This window comes from Euprymna scolopes, chromosome 2 (genome assembly GCF_053919585.1).
Source record: "Euprymna scolopes isolate OS-2025 chromosome 2, ASM5391958v1, whole genome shotgun sequence".
In the NCBI taxonomy this organism is placed as follows: Eukaryota; Metazoa; Mollusca; class Cephalopoda; order Sepiida; family Sepiolidae; genus Euprymna; species Euprymna scolopes.
In genome coordinates this window covers 66,255,095-66,277,594 of record NC_136483.1, presented here as the reverse complement: position 1 = coordinate 66,277,594, position 22,500 = coordinate 66,255,095, and the positions used below count along the sequence as shown (strand labels likewise).

The 22,500-nt window shown below is 35.6% G+C and overlaps 2 protein-coding genes across 2 annotated transcripts in view; one reads left to right on the top strand and one right to left on the bottom strand.

The window, feature by feature from the left end:
• Nucleotides 1-22,500, top strand: part of LOC145291908 (calmodulin-binding transcription activator 2-like) — a 2,646,613-nt gene that overhangs the window by 2,575,721 nt on the left and 48,392 nt on the right. The gene's annotated exons all lie outside the window — the stretch shown is intronic.
• LOC145291876 (transmembrane protein 26-like) overlaps nucleotides 22,443-22,500 on the bottom strand; it is a 30,468-nt gene continuing 30,410 nt past the window's right edge. Inside the window, exon 4 of the mRNA XM_080137725.1 lies at nucleotides 22,443-22,500. This exon is cut by the window's right edge and continues 1,370 nt beyond it. The gene's annotated coding sequence lies outside the window, so the exon portion shown is untranslated.

Below are 22,500 nucleotides of genomic sequence, written 5' to 3'. Positions count from 1 at the left end.
TTCATTCCATTATTTTGTTTTGGTAATTATGCAGAGAAAGGGCCATGAAATTCAACTTTTACGGTATCTTTTGTTTATGAAATTGTTATGTGAAGCTGCAGTCCTGTTTGGAAAAAAAAAAAAAATTTTATAGTTTTTTTTTTTTTTTCATTTCATTGTTTTGGTAATTATGCAGAGAAAGGGCGATGAAATTCAATTTTTACGGTATCTTTTGTTTATTAAAATTTTATGTGAAACTACAGTCTAGTTAAAACAAAAGAAGAACCTTTATTTCATTTGATTATTAACATATTCATAACAAGTACAGAGTAGTTAAAAATTAAAACACGCTTATTATAGGTTGTTGTTATCAGCGGTCGAGTTTTTCTTGCTAGGTTATACAGTCGACTCGCTAATTTTATTTATTTGCGTCCCGTGCCTTTTTTACGTCTGTTCGCGGCCGCCATCTTGCGTACGATTTTAGTCAAGATTGCTGCTTAAATACACATGGATATATTCAAAGGTATGTATTTGTACGTATGTTTTAGAGAGATGCTGTTGGGGATTGCACACTCTTTACTTCACCATAGAATCCTCGCGCGCGTCTCTTGCAAGGCGCAACTATTGTCTCTCGAGACTGAATAGAGGTCTTTGTTATGTATATATACAAACAGACATATAAATGGATATGTGCTCAGATATGAAATGATATACGTTTAGATATGAATTTATATATAATATATATATAAATTTTAAAAACTTCTCTAAAGATAATGCTATATTAGAGTTTTATAACAATAATAAATAACTATCTGGGCGTATATTGAGCTCTTTGTTTGTGCAAGATCTGCTGCCTTGGTTTGACCCTATTCCGAGATATGCTGATTTTTCAAGTTTGTTTTATATATATATATATATATATATATATATATATATATATATATATAATACACGATATATCCTAAAATGAAAAGCAGCGGTGACAGGATGTATGAAAAAGACGAATAGGAAAAACAAACACAGGAAGAAACCATTAAATAAGAGTTTTACCGGTTTCGTTTGAATCACTTTTTCTGAAGATATTCGTTTATCCGAATAAAATCAGTAAATCTCTTGATTGATTTATTTCTTCCTGTGTTTAAATGTGTGCGTATATATATATATATATATATATATATATATATTATATATATTATATAATGTACACACATACATATATATATATATATTATATATATATATATATATATATGTGTACATTATCGTGTATGTAAAAGTCATGTTTTTGAAGTTTATCACACATTTTTTTTTTTTAAACAATATTCTATGAAGATTTATAAGCTGATTTCGATATAAAAAAATATTTTCATGTAAAAATTTACAAAGCATTTTTGCAAGCATGTTTTTTTCTGGGGGGGGGGGTCAACATTCATTTCTACGGGGAAGCAATTCTCTGAAAAGCATGAAAATGAAAACAGTTGAAAAAAAGTTTTTTCTTTTATATCTTTATCAATGAACTTCTCGAACAAAAAAATTCTTTTATTTAAACTTGCGTGAGGCGTAGAGTATTAACTATTTTAACTGACAGACTCGACAAACCGAGTTTAAATCAGATTTATTACGCTCATTTACAATCTGACTGCTATAACCCACATTTCCCACGGCAGTTTATCTTCAATGAATCGTTTCCAATAGGTTGATATGCCGTAAAAAGTTTTCAAACTACACATTCCAATTTCTGGCTAAACTTTGGCCGTCTTATCTGCATTTTTGTTTTCAGCCATCAATGGTCAATTGTAAATTTCGCACCAACCAACGACGTGTGTGTGTATATGTGCGATTAGCGTTGCCCAAATGTTTAACTTCCTAAAAAAAAAAAAAAAAAAAAAAAAAAAAACATTGTATCTCTGAACTTTTTTTATTCAACTTCGTTCACCCCCACTTCGTTCCCAGAATTCACTACTGGAATAAAACTACTGTGATACTACTGCTTGGACTAATGTTTTTGTTTCTTCTTTACATAACGAATAAGTTGTTTTATTTTTTTTATTTTTTTTTTTACCTCAAAGTTAATTCTTTAAGTTCTATAGGAGTATAAGATGATTGTTTTGTAACCTGATCATGTGCCGGATGGAGTAACTTGGTTTGTGGGGACGTTCCTTGAAGAGCTGTTACATTATGAGCACACCAACCAACTCCCCGGAGGCTAAACAATAAAACGATAGACACATCCCTTTTAAATCAAGGGGCTGATATGTCGTTTGCTATGTCTGCTTTACAGGTCTTGGTTTGGGTTCTCAGCATCCTTACTGGCAATATTTTCTCCAGAGAATTAATTTTCTCCAGAGAATTATCTGGGTTTAGATCATTCTGCTGAAATTCAACGCTTATAGACATTGTAATCATGAACAAAACAATGTATGTTTTTATAAAATATATTCTTTTAACATTTACGAAGGAGCGGTTTTAAGAACTCGAGAATTGAGGCATGTGATATGTTGCTTTTGAGGTCCTACTCTTGTTGCAAGCGCCACTGATGGCGTCCAACTTCCAACTTTTTCTGCCCGCTGCAAGTGGCATCCAAATTTCAACTGATTTATAAATCTCTCGTGGCGATGAAAAGTGAGAGAGAAGAGTAGAAGAGAAAGATAGAGGGACATGAATGCATATATTATTAAATTTCAACAGATGCTTCTGAATTTTAACTTTTTGAGAAGCCAGTGTCAGTTAACATTGATCTGACCTTTTTTTTTTTTTTTTTTTTTAACCCGTCTACCTGCACTTTTTGTCAACAGGCTGGCAACCTGAGTCAAGCGAATGGGTTCCTGTATTCATGTTTTTAATAGCACCTTTTAAATTATACTCTTCTCCCCCCACCCCGAGTACGAGGAAGGTCTAGTTTAAATGTTGTTGGATGAGGTCACCAATTTGTGACGTCATAGCTGGTTTTAGTAGAGGTCATTTTGGAGAGTCCGTGTGTATAGCCAAGAACCACACCGATATTTAATATGAATTATGGTAAAAAAAAAAGTTATGTTTTATAGCAGTTTCTAATTTCGCATCGGCTTACTACATTCACATATACGTGCTACTTTTTTAAGTTTGGAATGATTTTCATTGGTTAAAAATATTTTTATTTTATACGTTTCTGTAAAAACTGACTTGATGAAGAGTGAATCTCAATAAAGCAGAAAAAGAAAAAGAGTAGCAATTAAAGTCATTTGCTTTTTAGCATTCGTTACAATCACAGCGATTCACTCGCCACACACTTACCTCTTGATATAGGTGACCATGTTTATCTCCAAAAACTTGCAGGAAACAATCTTGAGATGGAAAAGAACTGGAACAGTGTTTGAAGTCAAACCATGCAAGCAATATACGATCTAGATGCCTGGCAGAGGACGATTCATTGTAATACATTGGAGACATCTCCAAAACTTCACCCCATTTTGAAATAGAGAAAAAAAATGCCACCAGCAGTGATCAGAGAATAACTGAACACAAGAACACCTACAATGTTTACTAAGCCTGCTCTGGACATACACAAGCAAGAAGTCTGTCAATGCAAAGGGAATTGAACCTATCACAATCAGAACTGTTGGGATCGGGGTATACCGATCGGTAAAGAAATAAGAACGTGTTCAATAACTCCATAATTATAACCAAATGTTGAGTTACAAAAATACAGGGTGAACAGAAAGTCCTTGGACCAATTCAAAAGTGGTTTATTAATAGAAAATTACAAAAATATAAATTAAACATGAATGAAAATTATAAGTTAGGAAACCAAGAATAAATTCAAATTATTTATTTTCAATGTGATGTCCCTTCCTTTCGATTAGACGTTCAATTCTCTGTCTGAAGTTACCAACCGAGGCACGCAGCGTTTCCTGAAGTATTTTAGCCCATTCACTCAGAAGAGATGTCTTCAAAGCATCAACACTTGGATGAGCAACAGAACAGACCTTTGCCTCCAACAAAGACCACACCGAAAAATCCATGGGATTCAAATTAGGCGATGCAGGAGGCCACACTCCTTACTCCAGAATCTTGGAAAATGACGTTGGCACCAGTCCTGAGTTTTTCTGGAGGTGTGGGATGATGCTCCATCTTGTTGGAAGGTGAAAGGCTGATCTTTGAAGTGTTTCTTCATCTCTTCAAATGCTGGAACCAAAATATCGTTAATGTAGCGATCTGTGTTGATCTTAACCCCCTGCTCCACGAAAATCAGAGGCGACTTCCAAGATTTGGAGACTGCAGCCCACACCATGAGGGAAGACGGCTTTTGTAAGCGGAAAACTATTCTCACGGAGTCATCAATGTCTGCTGAAGATTTTGCGTAAACTCTGTCGTTCTGATTGTTAACAGTCGCTTCAATTGTGAAGAGTTTTTCATCAGAAAAAACGATCTCTCGCTCTGCCGTGCCAGCCTTCAGTTCTCCAAGAAGCTTTGCTCTTTCAAGTCTCTTGTGCTTTTAGGCAGGTGTGAGGTACTGTCTCTTTCGCATCTTGTAGGAGGACAACTGGAGATCGTTTTTTACGATGGTTCTCATCGAGGTCACGCTCACATTCATGTCTTTAGCCATTTGTCTTGCAGATCTCTTCGGGTTCCTCCTTACCCTTTCTCGGACAGCTTTAATCACCTTTGTTCGAGCAGTGCGAGGTCTTCCACTCCTAGGACGGTCTTCAGATGTACCAAGTTCCTTAAATCTGTTCACAACATGGTACACGTTGGATTTAGCCACTTTCAAGAGCTTAATAATCTCCGAGTTTGTCCTTCCCGCGCAATGAAGCTGAATTATGGCTTCTCATTTGCTCATTTTTTTGAAAGTTTAAACAAAATTATTTTAATATTTTTGTTGAAAATAATTAGATCAATAGATAGACTAAATACTTACTTTATTCGAAAAGAGAAAAAGTGATTTTAACAATATTTAATTTTAAAACTAAAAATGGTCCAAGGACTTTCTGTTCACCCTGTATACAAGAAACAGTTATTTATACAAGCAAGGTAACATGAAAACATTTGTAGGTGTACACGAACAAGTGCAAATAAACTGCAAGTTTCATTGTGTAAAAATGTGTGTACTGAATGTTTATAAAAGTTCAAAAGTATTGTCGAATTTTATGAATAATTGATTGTCCTTGGTAAGACATTATGTTCGATTGTTTTGCGTTGGTATTAAAGTTTTTGACAGATCAGTCGCCTTACCTCACAAGTCTGTTTGCTGCTCTCTGGGTGCATGCTTATGCAGCACGCAGATTTATACATGTGCACTGCTTGATGCCAAGCAAAAAAAAAGAAGAGAAGGAAAACGGAGGGCTATGTCAGAGGTCACAGGAAATGCACGTATCAATAAGCCATGTCATGTTTGTGCGTGCTCCACTCCATGCATGTGTGTGCTAGTGCCCACAGCTTGTTCTGTGTGTTTGATCTAGACCAGTGGTTCTCAAGCATTTTTACTCATGGACCCCTTTCCCTTTTTTATCTTGGTGGAACCCTTCATAACTATTGGTCATAAGACAATCTTCTATTTTTCACTAATATAAATTTTGAGGTTTTAATAATCAGAGAAATATTATATAATTAAGATTTCTTTTTAAATGAACTAATTTGATGCAAATAAAGTATTCTACAGCAACTATAATAATTATGATAATAAGTAATAATAATAATGATAATCCAAATTAGAGGGATATAATTCTTCACCAATATCTTATATTACAATGTTTCTTCCATGGTCGAGCCGATGGAGATCAGAGCTCTTCAGGCAATTGAATTCACTGCAGCATTTATGTACACTGGTTAAAATTTTTGATAAACAGTTAAAGTGGAATTTGTAATTAAAAAAAAAAAAAGAGATAGGCATTTTTATTCAGTGAGATGTGGTTGATGTTGCTCGGCGAGTTTCTTTCTATCTGGTTCCATCGATGTTAATGATAGTCGAAGGTCTCCTCTTTTCACAATGTCAAGTCCATTGCGAGCTTTTGATAAAAGTTGAGAAACACGACTAAATCCCGATTCAACAAGATAAGATGTTGAAAAAGCAATAAAGGGTACTTTGTAGCAATATCATTTGTCTTCCATACATTGTACTTTCCATCTTTGAATTTTTCATGCATAATTTCATCACTTTGTAATTCAATGAGAGGTTCTTGCAAAGATATGTCTATGCATACATACATGGTGATTGTCACTTCTTTCTCTTGCTTTATTGTTGATTATTCATTCACTTTCATGTACTTTTGAAATATTCTTTTTTCTTTTATTTTATTTGGACTTTTTAATTTGTTTTTTATTATATATATATATATATATATATATATATATATATATATATATATATATATATATATACATACATTTATACACACATATATACATGTGGAGATGTGATCAAGATGCATCAATTTCTATCTACTGTGGGAACGAAGGTGGCTTTTCAGACCAGCCCTGCTCTTACAGTCTGTTGCAGAGGTTACACTTTAGCTGAGATTGAGGGACGCCAACTGGTGCTGCTCTACTGTGGACGTTCATATGACGCTTCAGGCCTCCACTCGATTTACAGACCACAGAGTAAATAGAACATCTGTGCCCCACAGTGTTTTCCCCATCAAAGAAAGATTGATCTCCATGTGATTGCTTGTGGCTAGCTAGGCCAACTCCGGATAAAGTCATTTTACCGCATAAATCACAGATGTGGTTCTGCACGAAAGCCTCCGACAGGCCTGATAGATCTGACAAGTTTTTCTTCTGGATATCACGCTTCATTTTTGCATGCTCATATTTTTTCTTCTCAAAACTATCACAGCCATGATAGACCAAGGAGCGCCACTTTTTACGATCATTGGAAGCACTTTCCCAACTGAACACCCCAATACCAAGAGCTTTAAGATTATCTTAAGTGTTTCCTCGGTTTATGTTGTGGACACTTCCCTTGTATAATTTCATCATAGAACAGGTGCTTTGGCAATCTATCGTCGTCCATCCTTGTCAGATATCCAGCCCACCTCATCTGGTTGGTTATAATCAACTTTTCGATACAAGGTACATCAGCTCGCATGAGAACATCCATATTAGGTATAAAAGAGCTCCACCTGATGCCCAGAATGTGTCTCAGGAATTTCTGGTGACTTTTCTGTGTCTACCATAAGTTGTCCAGGCCTCAGAAGCGTAAAGCAGGGATGGTAAAATACAAGATTGCTAGACACTGATCTTTGTATGAATAGTTATACCCCTGTCAGACCACACTCGCTTCTCTAAGCCACCAAAAGCCTTAGTGGCATGCTGTATCCTATAGTTGACCTCAGCATTCAGGGTTCCGTCTCTGGCAAGAGTACTACCCAAATACATAAATGTGTCAACCACGGCAAATCTCTGGTTGTTGGCAAAAATATTTGGTTCCACATACAAACTACCAGGTGGAGGTGTGAACATGACCTTAGTCTTCTTAAGACCCAAAAAAGTAAGCCCAAAAGACGCCCAGGCCCCTGAAAACAGATCCATGATACCCTGCATATCCCTCTCACTATGGGCTATGAGATTGGCGTCATCCGCATAAAGCAATTCACAAACCAGGTACTGAAATGTCCTTGAAGCATGAAAACGATGAAGATCAAAGACCCTACCTGTGGTTCTGAAACGCAAATAAACACCCAGAAAACAGGCATAGGAAAGCATAGTTGCAAAATAAATAGATATCACCCTGCTTCACATCATTGTCAACTGAGATGGGTTCTGATAGGCATATGTTGAAGTTCAGGCGAGCCTTCATATTAGTGCAGAGCTCCCTGAGTAATTGTAGAAATTGAGGTGGGCATCCCAACTTCCCCAGAATTATCCATAGGGCATTTCTGTTCACCGTATCAAAAGCCTTAGTCAAATCCACAAAAACCTGATAAAGCGGAACGCGGTGTTCAGTACATTTCTCCTGCAACTGTCGAGCAGAGAAGATCATGTCCGTAGTTCCTCTGCCCAGATGAAAGCCACTTTGGCATTCTGGAATGACGGATGGATAAATATACTTTAACAATCTATTGAGCAGAACTCTGGAAAATACTTTGCCAACTGCTTCTAACAAACTTATCCCACGATAACTTCCACAGTCGATCCTGGACTCCTTTCCCTTGTACAGTGATATAAGAATTTCATCAACCCAATCCTGATGGACAGGAACACCCTTCCAGACATCAGTGATAAGATGAAGAATTTCATGAACAAGCTTATCACCTCCATGTAAGAGGACTTCCACAGGAATACCATCAAGCCCTGGAGCCCTCCCAACGTTCACTTCCTTGATTGCATCTCTAATTTCATTCTCAGATGGGAACTCAGATATTTCATGGATAAGCTTCCGTTGTGATAAAAATTCATTGATGACGCCCTCATCAACATTAGGGAGGGTTGTCAAAGAGATCAGAATAATGCTCAGTCCAACGAAGGAGAATCTTGTTAGGATCCTTTATAAGGGCAATTCCATCACTTGAGAGTAGGGGAGATGTAGATAGTGTTTGAGGACCAAAAGCTTTTTTAAGCAAATGGTACATGCGTTTGAAGTATTTACGATCAAAAGCCATCTGGATTTGGTTGGCGAGTTTAGCCCACCACTGATTCTTCATTTGGCGGAGTCGCTTTTGGAGAAGACCTTTGTTTGCTTTAAGTGACTGTTGGAGGGATTCTCGACCTCCATGAGAGGCAGACATTTTTTGATGCAACTCATTTTTAGCACTTAAGAATTGAGTAATTTCAGAATCATTATCATCAAACCAATCCTGATGTTTAGATTTGCGGAAGCCAAGAACATCTACACTTATTTCATAGATTGTATTTTAAAAATGCGCCCATGACCCATCAAAATCAGTAGAATTAACTACGGATCAAAGCTTTTCATGTACATTTGGATCATCCAGCCTGGACACATCAACCCACCTGGGAATCCCAACACCACCCGACCTACACTTCCTCCTTATACAGATTTTCAACTTCCCGCGTACCAAAAAGTGATCTGTGCCGCATTCAGCTCCACGCATAACACGCACACTATAGATATCCTGCAAATCTGCCTTCCTGGAAATAATGTAATCAATCAAGTGACCTTGTTTTGAACGAGGATGGGTCCAGGTAAACCTATGGACCTCTTTGTGGCTGAAGAAAGTGTTACAGATAGCAAGGTCAAACTGAGTGCATAGATGGAGAAGATGCAGACCATTACTGTTGACCTTACCTACACCAAACTGGCCGAGTGAGTCCCAGGTGTGATGATCCTTGCCAACCTTCGCATTTAAATCACCCATGAGTAAGATTTTCTCAGATAAAGGAATAGAGGAAATGGTACGATTGAGATCTCGGTAAAACGCTGTGATGGTGTCTTCATCATGACCCATGGTAGGGGCATACACAGATAAAATCGTCATATACCTACTGTGTGCAAGAGGGAAGCACATCATCACAATTCTGTCACTTACACAGATTGGCGGTTCAATCCTCTTCACCAAATCAGAACGCACTGCAAAGCCAATTCCACCTTCTCGTCTTAGCCCCGATGGTTTTCGTTTCCAAAAAAAGGTGTATCCCGAGCACACCTCCACCAATTGATCCTCACCACTCAATCAGGTTTCAGACAATGCCGCAATGTCTATGCTGTACCTAGCGAGCTCTCTTGCAACAATAGCTGTTCTATGCTCAAGTCTTTCACTATCCAGGACATCTAGTAAAGTTTTCACATTCCACGTAGCAACAGTTAGGTTATTCCTCTCCTGATAAAATTTTGATTTTCCTTGTTTATTATTTTTCTTCAACTTTATTTTGTTTCTCCTGCAAATATAGAGCAGCCGCCGACTGAAGGAAGCCGACCAGCTAATAAAAGGGTAGATAATTTATAGGTCACCTTTTCTAGACCCTTCCCAAATTCATGGGTAAGCAGTGTATCCCTAGAAAAGGCTGCTCAGCCGCCAGATCATCCACCGAAGTTGCTTCCACCCTGTAAGCGATTTAGTCGACGATGTTAGATAAATCACTGGCCGCCTCTCACCAATCGCCATAGGACTTTTTTTTTTTTTTTTTTTTTTTTTCAAAAGATATCTGCAAATAACGATCGCGACACAACATGCTTGTGCTACATATATTGTACCCTCTTGCACCATACCACTGGTTGCACAGTGAGAAACTGAAATAGTGAGATGATATGAGCAGTGGCAGTGTGCATGTTTTATCATCATGAAGTTTTACCTCTCCGGCAGCTGGACATATACACACACATACACATAAGCAATCAAACATGCATATGTATATATATATATATATATATATATATATATATATATATATATATATCCCTGGTTCTCACAATATAGTAACCCTCCAGAACTTGAGAGGGAGGTTAACAGGTACTACACCTTGCCCAAGGGTGACCTGGAACTAGCAAGGCAGAGGCGTTCATATCTCTGAGGTAGTAGGTATACCCGCATACCATAACATACATGCATACATACATGTATATATTATATATATATATATATACACAACTGGTAATACAATTACTGCAGTTCATAATATCTAACTTATATATATTGCTATTCATTTTTATAAAATTTTCGACAAATAAAACCCATGTTTAGAAACAGAGTGCAAGGTAAATGTTTGAGGTAAACCTTGTAAATAGAAATATTATAGTTAAAATAACTTGAATGATTTTAAAAAAAAAACTATACAAAATTACAATAGAAATTTTATTTTTAATAATAAAAACTATTCTGAGTTGGTTTTCATCATAGACCACCAAAATATCGTTGTGGACCCCCAGAAATATTCCATGGGCCCCTAGGGTCCATGTGGACCCCGGTTGAGAACCCCTGATCTAGACAAAGCGAATTTGACAAGTGTAAACGGCTCACTATAGAACTTTTATAAGATACATATACCCTTACTCAAGAACCAGAACTATAAAATAAAGAACCCAGAAACATACCAATAGATAAAAAAGCCCTAAGAAAGCAATCCCCAGACAAAATTAAACGACCACTAGTAAAAGGTTACCTTTGGTATTGAGAAGACTGATGCCAACAAACAAAATTTTGATTATTCGAACAATTATCATCTTGGTTGTTATTGGCACAGCGCTTCGGTCGCTGCACTTCGCGACCTTCTTCAGGTGTTGATTACATGTTTCTTTTTCTTTTCTTTAGTAGAGAAAAGAAAACACGTATTCAACACCTGAAGAAGGCCACGGAGTGCAGCGACCGAAACGTTGTGCCAATAACCAAGATGATAATAATTGTCTGATTAATCAAGATAATACTCACAAGAACTGAATTGTTGAATGGTTCACACTCTTCATTCATCCATTTGATAAAAAAGAAACTAAGCATTTCTCTACCTATAAAAAGAGGAAGAGGAAATATGACCATTGATGTATGTTAGGGACAACCATTATAATCTGTTGTCATATGTATGAATGAATGAGTAATGCATGTCCGATGTGTATTGTTTCATTCATAAACCTACTTCTATCATCTTTAGATATGATGAATAAAAGATGAAGGAACTACAATTGTCTGATGTCCTTATTCTAGAGAAGTCATCGTAGATAAACAGGAATATTCTAAAGTATGCAAATGTCACGACGAAACGATCTGTAAAAAGTTGAATATCGAACGCAGCAGTAAGTCGTGAGAACATGTTTATCGGAAAGAACAGTTGGAAATAAGTCATACACCATTCACTATAACTATGCAATTCCTACAGCCACGTACCTAGAAAACGGGGCTATAAGACCCGACATAGTGATATGGGACAAGGAGAAAGAAGCAACCTTAGTAGAAGTTAGTGTTCCCAATAATGCTGGGTTAAACAGAGCTGGGATGGAAAAAGATAACAAAATACCAAGCTCTTATGTACAATATGAAAAGAAACTGGAATCTTAGGAAGATCTCCATCATTCCAGTAATTATAAGAGCAATTTGACTCATGAAAAAGAATTTCAAAAATTACCTGGCAAATATACCCGGTGAACCAAGTGCAAGAGAGATTCGAAAAAATTACACTTAAAGGGCAGTCAGAATCTTAAAAAGATCTCTCGGTTGGAATATCTGAGTTAGTGGCTAAATCTTTGGCATTCAGTAGAATGTCCCATCCCCAGCTTGAACAAACTGATCGGAAAATTTTATAAAAAAAAAAAAAAAAAAAAAAAGAAAATAGAATTTATGGCGCAAGGAAGAAAAGGAAGCATGTTTAACACTTATAAACTCTTATTTATTTAGATTGAGTTGAACAAGAGAAAATATATTTTGAATTGCTGCAAGAATTTTAGTGAAGGTAAGATATTGTGTACGAATCTGAGAATTAAGAATGCTGTGAAGATGGATATGTCAAGCATACCCGTTGAGGATACACCTTTGATGTTTATTTTGATGCCTGTGGTCTTGTAATGTTGGGCTGAAGTATAGTTCTGCGCAGTCCTAGGTCCATCTGGTCAGGCTTTACATTCTCACTTTGAAAAGGGATTAGTTTCTTACTAGCTGTGTGAGGTGCCATTACCGGAAAATACCGATTGGACTACTCAGGCATTTTTTTCTATTTTTTGTTATTTGTAACTAAGAAAATGGAGTTCCATCAGTTTAATGTTCATGAATTTAAAGGCATTTTAATAATCTGGTGAGATAGATTTGTAGAGAATTTGGGAGAAGCTTTTCTGTATGATGCATAGGATTGCTGCGTAATCATCTTTCTGGCCTTGCAGGTTATGAAGAAAAACAGGTTACCATAGTTTGGTTAAAAAGGACAAACATCTTCTACAATTCAATTTTCTTTTTACAGTGTCATCAGCACAGCAATATGATCCGGAAAGATGTAGATAGGTTGGTTGGTTGGTTGTTTTTGTTTTACGGTATATCAACCCTTTTCAGGTTATTTAATGCCGAATCCAAAGATTTTTAAGAAAAATTTTTTTAATAGAATATATTTGTTGTTTTCATGTCGGTTTCTATTTAACCTATAGTTGGGACCCTAACAGGTACTACCACTCCGGGTCAGAGTGGACCTGGGAGCAATGGTAACTAAAGGGTGGCTCCACACTCCCCAAAGCCCACAAGCTGGGGCCTCACCACTGGATATAGTTTAAGGTCCTATCCAGGACCCCCATTGAGGGACTTTTACTCTCTGCAGGGGGGCAGTCGGTGTATTCTAATGCCCCACCGACAGGGCCATGTAGATAGGAATGCAAAAATATTCCAAGTCTGTAGACATACAAATGAGATTGGGTCCGAGTCTTTCCTTTTGTCTCTTAACCAAGTCATAGTGAAAGGCGAGAAAGAAATATAATATCATGTCAACGCAATGCTTAAATTTTGATTGATTTTAAATAGCAGAGAAAATGTTTGAGCAAAGTTTTCACCCGCACACATATGTGTTCTTACAGAACAATGTATCACTCCACAAGCAAAAACATGCGCAAAAGAAAATAGATCGTAATTGGGTTTACTTTCGGCAACCTCGTAACTCTAGTTTCCTTTATTTTATCCTTTAGTCCTCACATTCCAGGAGTGATGTTTCTGATAAAAAATGAAGAATTGCTGTTTTCTGGTCAGAATATATTCCATCTAATGCTTATCGTTGGCAAGTTTTTGACCTTTGAAGTAGTTTTTTTTTTTTTTTTTAGCTTCTTGCATCAAGTGGCTTCGTGCCGTGTCTGGAATGATTTCCATTAAGAAAATTATGAAACTACTACAAATTGCAATATTGAAGAACTTGCTTTTATCTCTTTCATGCGTTGATTCTATCTCTAAGGTTTCGGTTATTCCTGATGTAGTACTTACCAACAAAACAAACGCCCACGTGTTTGTGCCTTGTATAGGCATGCGCTACAACAAAACTTGGGTTTTTATAAGCGGAAGTCTCGAGGTTGTCAGGAATCTACAGGCGCATGCGCAAGAGAAGGGATTGAGATAGTGGTATAAAAGGCAGGTCGAGTGAGAAGGTTGTTGTTGTCATTGGACGTTACAGTGACGCGTGCGTTAGCAGGTGATTAAGAAGCTGTTTTTTTTGTGTGTGTCAAGTCGCGCACCTCGGTGAAGATCATATAAGTTGTGCACCTCGGTGAAGGTGGAGGTCATACCTGATTCCATATTCTTTGTCGTTTTCTTCATATGGTGAGACATCTGTTGCTCATTTGTTTATTTAAAGCAAAAGACATTTTCACTTGGAATAAGTAGGGTAGTGTATATTTATTATTTTGTTGAATGCTGCAATCGGAGTACCAGAAATAGCACATACCCAAAGGAAATAAAATATGGCTAGTTGACACAGACATGCACCTAACCAAAAGAAATAAAATATGGCTGATTGATATAACACAGCGAACCAAAAAGTAAATATCCAATGATTTTATGTGAAGACATCTGCAAAGATAATCCGCAGACAGAAATACACATATTATTTGAATTTTTCAGACCACTATTCTCATCTTTAATGCTATTTTCACAATGTTTCAGTTAACTGAGAATTTTACTTACAGAACTTATTGAATAAGAACAGTATTAGAATTATTGAACATAATAACCTGGATGTGCACACGCATATACAACAGGTTTAAAATTAGCAAGTCTGACATTTTGCAGTGAACTCCTAAGTACTACAAACTCCATGGTGTTCTCAGATAGAGAAATCGCCAAAACATTATTTATTTCTTCCACCTCGAAGGTCCTGGATATGACCTTAAACTATATCCGATGGTGAGGCCCCATCTTACAGGCTTTAGGGAGTGTGGAGCCACCCTTTAATTGCCATTGCTCCCAGTTCCACTCTGACCCGGAGTGGTAGTACCTGTTAGGGTCCCAACTATGGGTTAAATAGAAACCGACTTGAAAAAAATATATATTCTATCTAAAAAAAATATTTCTTCAAAATAACTGGATTCGGCATTAAATAACCTGAAAAGGGTTGATATGCCGTAAAACAACCAACCAATCTACCTCGAAAAATGTGACACCAGGGTCGGAAAGTAGGGTTGAAAAGAAAAGTCAATACTCTAGAGGAGGAGCTCTCTGACCCTGCAAAAGATGCCTGTTCAGCTTGATCAGCATTCCCGACAGGGCGCCCCAGGCGATAAGCTATAAACTAATTCCTTCTCAAAGAGAGAAGGCAAAACCTGAGAGGATGGACCTCTTAGAACTTCACTGAAGAAATATTACACCACAAACAAGGAACTGGTCATTATAGGAATGGTCTAATCTCTGTTGATTTTGGGAGCTGAGGAGAAAATATCCAGTCTAGAAGAAAGCATATCAAGTTTAACAAAGACCTGAAAGACAAATGGTTTTGTGCAGCAATCAGATAAAACCGTTTCAAAAAGAACAATTGTATTAATAACATACAATGAATGATGGAAGGAAGTGATTTTATTAACAGAACTTATTTCAATAGGACAAATAGCATTAGAATTGGCCACATTAAGTTGAACATTTACACGCATGTACAGCACATTTAAAATTAACGCTTCCTGCACTCTACCAACTACATGAACTCTCAGGTAGGACAATGTCCAGAACAAACTGCATTGAGAGTCAAGTTTTGCAGTGACCTGAAAGACAATTTGTTTTCTCCAGTAATTGGAGAAAAACATTTAAACAGAATAATTTACTAATAACGTTTATTTACAGAATATACTCGCTACTTAATGAGGGGGGGGGCATTTGTCTGTCATTTTATATGCCCTGGACAAGTTCAAATAAAAGACCATAAAGGTAAGACTAGGTTAGTCCACATTGTGACAATTTCTCTATAGTCATTTTTCCATTCCTGCCAGCCCTTTTTTGTGTTGGAACATTTGGATCATGAACAGGGAGTGGTCTTGTATTCTAGGAAGAAACACGCATATAATTTATTCCAACCGTAACCTCCATGACGAGAATTCCTTTCCAAAAACTTCTCGTGTGTGGAATATAATATCACTGGACTGCTTCCCTGGTAACTACAACATTATCTTCAAGTCTAATGTCAACAAACGCTTGTCGAGCCGTCCTCTTCAGTAATCTCATCCTGCCATTTTAATCTGTCATCCTAAATTCTCTCATAGCATTGTCAATTGGATGTTAGATAATCTCATTAACTCTTCTCCTCGAGTGGTTTCTGGGTTTTGATAAGTGATGACTCATTAATATTTAAAAAAAAGTATGGAATGTAAGAAACTTCGTAATAAAAAAAAAAAAAATTACCAAATGGTTCTTTTATCATGAGAGAAAATAATTGCTGATTAGTTCAAGATCATCTTCACTTGTTATGTTATCCAAAAAACGCAAATACCCCGTTTCTAAATAAACGTCCTAGGGGTGTGGTTACATTGACAGCAAAGATGAGATCTTAGAATGGATGTTACAAATTTAGATCAGTAATGCAATTCTCTATCCATATAAAAGCCAAGTACGTCCAAGGATGGAGTACTACTGCCACATCTGGGCAGGAGCTGCTAAAAACAGCCTATCCTGCCCTGACAGAGTACAAAATAGACTTCGTGGCTTGGTGGGGGATGCCCTCTTCTCTTCCCTGCAACCTCTTTCCCACAGAAGAGATGTAGCGAGCCTATGCAAGGAACATAGACAACTAATAATTTGACTCTTTGTTTTTTTTTTGTTTTGTTTTTTTAACCACATTTATTTCCGGGTACTTTCCAAACAAAACGTGATTGTCTCTTTTTCTCTGACCGTTGTCCTCTCGAACGTCATCGTCTTCTCTAACGTACTCTCTCTCTTTCTCTCTCTCTCTCTCTCTCTCTCTCATGGTATTTTTTCTTTCTCATTACTGTGACGTCATTTCGCACATGGTTCAGTATTTGTATGTAGCCACATACGCACGTCCACAGTCTGTTACACTATTGCTTCCATTAATAACAGAGACCAGTAGTTGTGTGTCTGAAGCCGAAACTGTACTATTACTGCTATTAATAATGGAGATTTAGTATTTGTCTACAGTCGTAACTATACTATTGCAATATTTCAGTGGTAAATTTTGAGGGGATGTAGTATATGCTTTGTGGTCATGATATCATTCTCCTAGATATTATTTTCTCTTTATTTAGAGGGGGGTATTGAGTATTTGTTCTGTTATGAGATTATCTTCCTCGTTTGGAGGAAGCAGTGTAGTATATGTTTGTTTGTGATAGATTAGAAATTGATGTGCGAGATGAACAAGCATTATAAGCTACTCCTTTTCTTTGTTCGTTCAGCTTAATCTTTCCTTTTCACTTCTTTCATGGGATTCTTGTCGTCAGACTTTTTAAGTGCAATTCAGACTAATGCTAAATAGCAAATGGCTTTTAATTGCCACCCTTTTTCTTTTTCTGCTTTGTTGAGCTTTGCTCTCTTCATAACTTCAAAAGCAAGTTGAACTCAAAATAAAAATCGTTTCAAACCCAAAAAGTAACGATCCTGTATGAAATTCAACAAGCTTATAAAACAATGGCTTATTCAGAGTTCTTCCAGGTGACATCTGTGGTGTACATCGTCTTGACTCTCAATATCAACAATGCCTATCCTAAAAGACTGAAATGTGCCACACTAAAATTCCTTTAACCCTGCTGATATTTCTCTAATGAACTTTGTCACCAGTAGGTAAACTCACATACACTAACTCAAGAGAACTTCGAAATTTTGATGCTTTTGTCTATTTCTTATTTAGGAACTTTAAAACTTCTCTGCAAACTTCTGTGTTTCAAAGTATATTTTACATCTCTGTAAAATTGTTGATATAAATATATTTTGTTCGTTAATTCATATTTGTCACGTTCATTCCAAAATCAACACTGTTGAGTTACTCCCTCCCCCTCCATAGCCTTGAGCCCCTAAGGGGCATAGGCCATCTACAACTTTGTAGATGTTTTTGTAGCGACTGAGTTGTTTTCGCGGGGTGAGGGTCCTGCCCCCATGCCCAACCTTCCCAGAAGGTACATACAGCTCCTAGCCTTCCCAAATGGTCACGCATCTGGTATTGGCTAGGCTCAACGTTGCTTAACTTTGGTGATCTGACGAGAACCGGTGTGTCAACGTGATTGTACCGTACTTTAACTACGTTAATTCACGTTTCTCACATTCATTCCAAAATCCCCGCTGTTGAGTTAGCTCTTGCTAATTGGTGACCCATTCATAACATTCATGTTTTTATCCATCCTTTTAATCCGCCAATTTACATTAATTGTTAGAGCTGTTCTTGCCACTTTTTAAAGACGTTACTATCACCCAAACCACATCCTTACATCATTCGTAGACATTTATGCTGACGACACTACCATCGGCACTTCAAAGACTGTAAACGACAAATTTCTCTGACTCTCTTTTCTATGATGTTGAGCACATGTTACAATTTGGGGAAAAAAGTGGCTGGTTTCTTTTAATGCATCTAAAACCAAGCTTCTATCTTTACATCATCAACGCTCTGTCATCAATTGAAATGAATGGATCTCGTCTTGGGGACAAGCTTCTGGGCCTGACCTTTAATCCCAATCTGAAATGGAACATGTATATCAAATCCATTGCCAAGGTTGCTAGAAAAATGGTGGGATCTTTCTACCACTCCAGTAGATATCTCACTCCTGATGCAATTCTCTACCTATATAAAAGCCAGGTACAGCCAACGGTGGAGTACTGTTGCCACATCTGGGCAGGAACTGCTAGAAGCAGCTTATTCTGCCTTGACAAACTTCAAAATAGACTTTGTAGCTTAATGAGGGATGCCCCTTTCTCTTCCCTGCAACCTCTTCCCCACGGAAGAGACGTTGTGAGCCTATCCCTGCTTTATCGTTATTTTCATGGCATGTGCTCATCTGAACTTCAATCTATGGTCCTCCCTCGCCAAACTTTCATGAAAAACACTCGTCTAACCAAAACCACTATCAATAATTTCCCACTCTTTATCTGTTCCTAAACCTAAATGTAGATCCATGAACAAAGCTTCTTTCTTAAAACTGCACGTCTTCCGTTTGCCTGCTTTCCAGCTGACTACAATCTGAAAGTCTTCAAGTCCAATGTAAACAAGTTCTTGATGAACCGTCCCCCCAAGTAATCCAATTTACAAAATTCTCACTACTTATGTTTACTACGCTATAATAACATTGACTAATGCATACCCATTAACCCTTATCCTCGGGTGGCCTCCGGGCCTTGATAAGTGGTGATTCCTGTGTAAAAATTGTTTTGTTTAATAATAATACACTATCAAAAGCCAGGAGCGGCACTACATGTCCACCTTATATACTAGCCAAAATATAATTCCTTTGGTCGCAAGCAAACTACTGAATTTAATCAATTCCCCACATAATAGACACAACTCTAGCAGAATTATTTTGTATTTGTTTTTTTAATTCCTTGTCCAAAATAATTTAGAATTTTACATATTGTTTCGGTGGTGCATTATCAGCGACACCATAGTAGAGTCATCTAGGATGTGTGGATCTAATAATGATAACCGAGTGAACGATTACTCAAGCAAAATTGTCCTAAACTGAAGCCATCGTACATTTGCAAATCGCAGAGCAAAGAATTCGAGCCTTTATAAAGAATACACAAGGAGGCAGCAGAAGGAGAATGAACGAAGGAAGGAAAGACATCATCAACCCGAAATTTTAGTCTTAATGCAACTCATCCTTCGTCTTGTTCACGTGTCAACAATAAACTAATGGTTGCTACAATTTTTATTAATTAATTCCACAATCTTACAACTAGACAAATGCAACTATTAAGAAATAAACCACAAAAGCCGCACCTGCGTTTAGTCAATGATTTGATTTAATTTGATCAGTTATTTAAGAGCTAACCATATGGCTCTGTCCATGCGACTGATTTTTTTTTTTTTTAATAATGCTATTTGCTTGGCTTGGAGTTTGCGTAAGAATAGCTACGGTGTGTGTGTGTATTTATGACAATTAAGCAAAGCAGAGGTGCCTGTTTCATCCTTGTAAGATGGGAATGAAACGTGAATGCCTCTGTAGTTTAATTTCAATAAGCAACTTACTATCTAGCTCAACTTGCGTATTGAGCACTGTTGAACTAAAGACTAAAAAGTTATGCATCTCCTTATAATATGCATATACATGTAATAAATGTATGTATATATATATATATATAATCTCATAGAATAGTTCTTAAGCGTAAAATTATTATAGTGTTTGATTTACTTTATATATATATATATATATATATATATATATATATATATATAGCACTTCCCTATTAATAACATACTACATAAAATTTTCAATAAAAATACAATAAAACTTAGTTATAGCTGTAATGAAAACCTTGAAAAAATAATTAAAAAACATAATAACAAAATATTAAACAAAAATAGCACACCCATTGCTACCGAAAGTTGTAACTGTAGAATTAAATCAAAATGCCCTCTTAAAGGAAATTGTCAAATTACTTCTGTAGTGTACCAAGCAACTATTTCTACTAAGGAAAATCCGAATGAAAAAAAATATTACATAGGAATGACAAATAACAATTTTAAAGAAAGATTTACCGGTCACAAGTGCTCTTTTGAAAATAATGAGTACAAAAATAGAACTTCCTTGTCTAAATATTACAATGAACTAGTAGAGCAAGGTTACTCCCCAATAGTAAATTGGAAAATTTTAAAGAAAGCGAAAACCTGTTCATCTTTAAACTCGCCTTGCTACCTATGTCTTTATGAGAAATTATTTATACTTACTTTTAGAGAAAGAGATAAATTACTAAATAAGAAGCACGAAAATTCAATTAATTGCAAACATTATAAAAACCATCTTTTAAGTAATTTAGTTTAGATATAAAATTTAAATAAATTAAAAATTGTCACTGATTTCTATAATTTATTAAAATACTATTAATATACTTTCTCCTCTCCTGATTTCATTCTTTACTTCTCCTATCTTATATACCTGTGTGTCTATGTGTATATGTATGTGTCTATGTATTTATTTTATGACCGTGTGTACTTAGATCTATATATTTCTATATTATTTGGTATACCCTCCCATGTTTATTCAATCCATTTGTTTGTTTCTATGTGTGTATGCATCTATCTGTACTCTTGCCAAATTATTTGTATTCTTATGTATTTCTATATATATAATTTATGTAAATTATACATATTTATGTGTGAGTATATATATATGTGTGTGTGCGTTGTTGTTTATTAGTATATGATTGTGTGCATATATTTGTGTATCTTTTGTATGTATGTGTATACATAAGATTATATATATATATATATATATATATATATATATATATATATATATGCTTATTTGTATGTCGGTTGGTTCTCTGTGGGTATATACATATGTATCTTATTATTTTTAATTTGGGTACTATCTACCTGTGCATCGCTACTTTTGAGTATTTCGTTGATTTAATTACTTCTTTTGCCTGAATATATTTATATATTTATAGGTAAGTGTACTTGTATCTGTGTTATTAGTAATCTGGTCTTGAATGTATTATTTTGTGATTTAATATGACTTTATATCTATACTTAAATAGCTTAAACTTCCAACTTAATAGTATAGTTACACCTTTACTTATGTGCATGTATATATATATATATATATATATATATATATATATGTATATATATATGTATATATATGTGTGTGTATGTGTGTGTATATATGGATATATATGTGTGTGTGTGTGTATATACATATTTGTATTGTATTCTTTTTATATACATAAATATTAGTAGTTTTTTTATTTATAATTATTGGACCTATTTAATTTATTTAATCCCCTCTTATGGCTAAATATGTTATATTAAATAGATAATAAATATTAATTTTATTCTGTTTTTATTATTATTATTATTATTATTATAATTATCATTACTATTATGTTTATTGTTATTAATAATAATTTTAATATTGTTTTATCATTTTTTTTCTTCTTTTATTCATATATTTATCTAATAAAAACGCGAAAACTTTAAACTTATATCATTTAGCATAAAGGGCCTAATTAATGGTAGACGTATGTTTGAATTGCGTTGATTTTACTCGTGGACGTATGTAAGAGGATAAATATGCTAGCTGAATACATTCACTGCCTTTTTTGACACGTTCATTTCTGACGCTTGGATTGTATCTTCTGTTTGTATTTGTAATAATATGTTTCATTACTGAATTGTATAATTGTTCATAAATTGGTTGACACGCAGATCTTTTTCTTTTTCTTTTTCTTTTTCTATATACTGTCAAATTCTTACTTTCTCTCTTTCTCTATTTAACTAGATCTCATTATTTTTTCCTTTTCCTTCTAGTTCTTATTCTCTTTATAATAACCATTTATATCTTTTTTCTTTTCTTCTCCATATCATATATATATATATATATATATATATATATATATAAAAATTTAATGCTCTGTTTACCACATTGAGCTCTCATACCCGGATTTCCTCTGGATTTATTCCATTATAACACTATATATATATATATATATATATTTTCTCTCTTCTTTTTCTATCTATTTTGTTTTCTCTCTATTTTCTTTCTCTATTTCT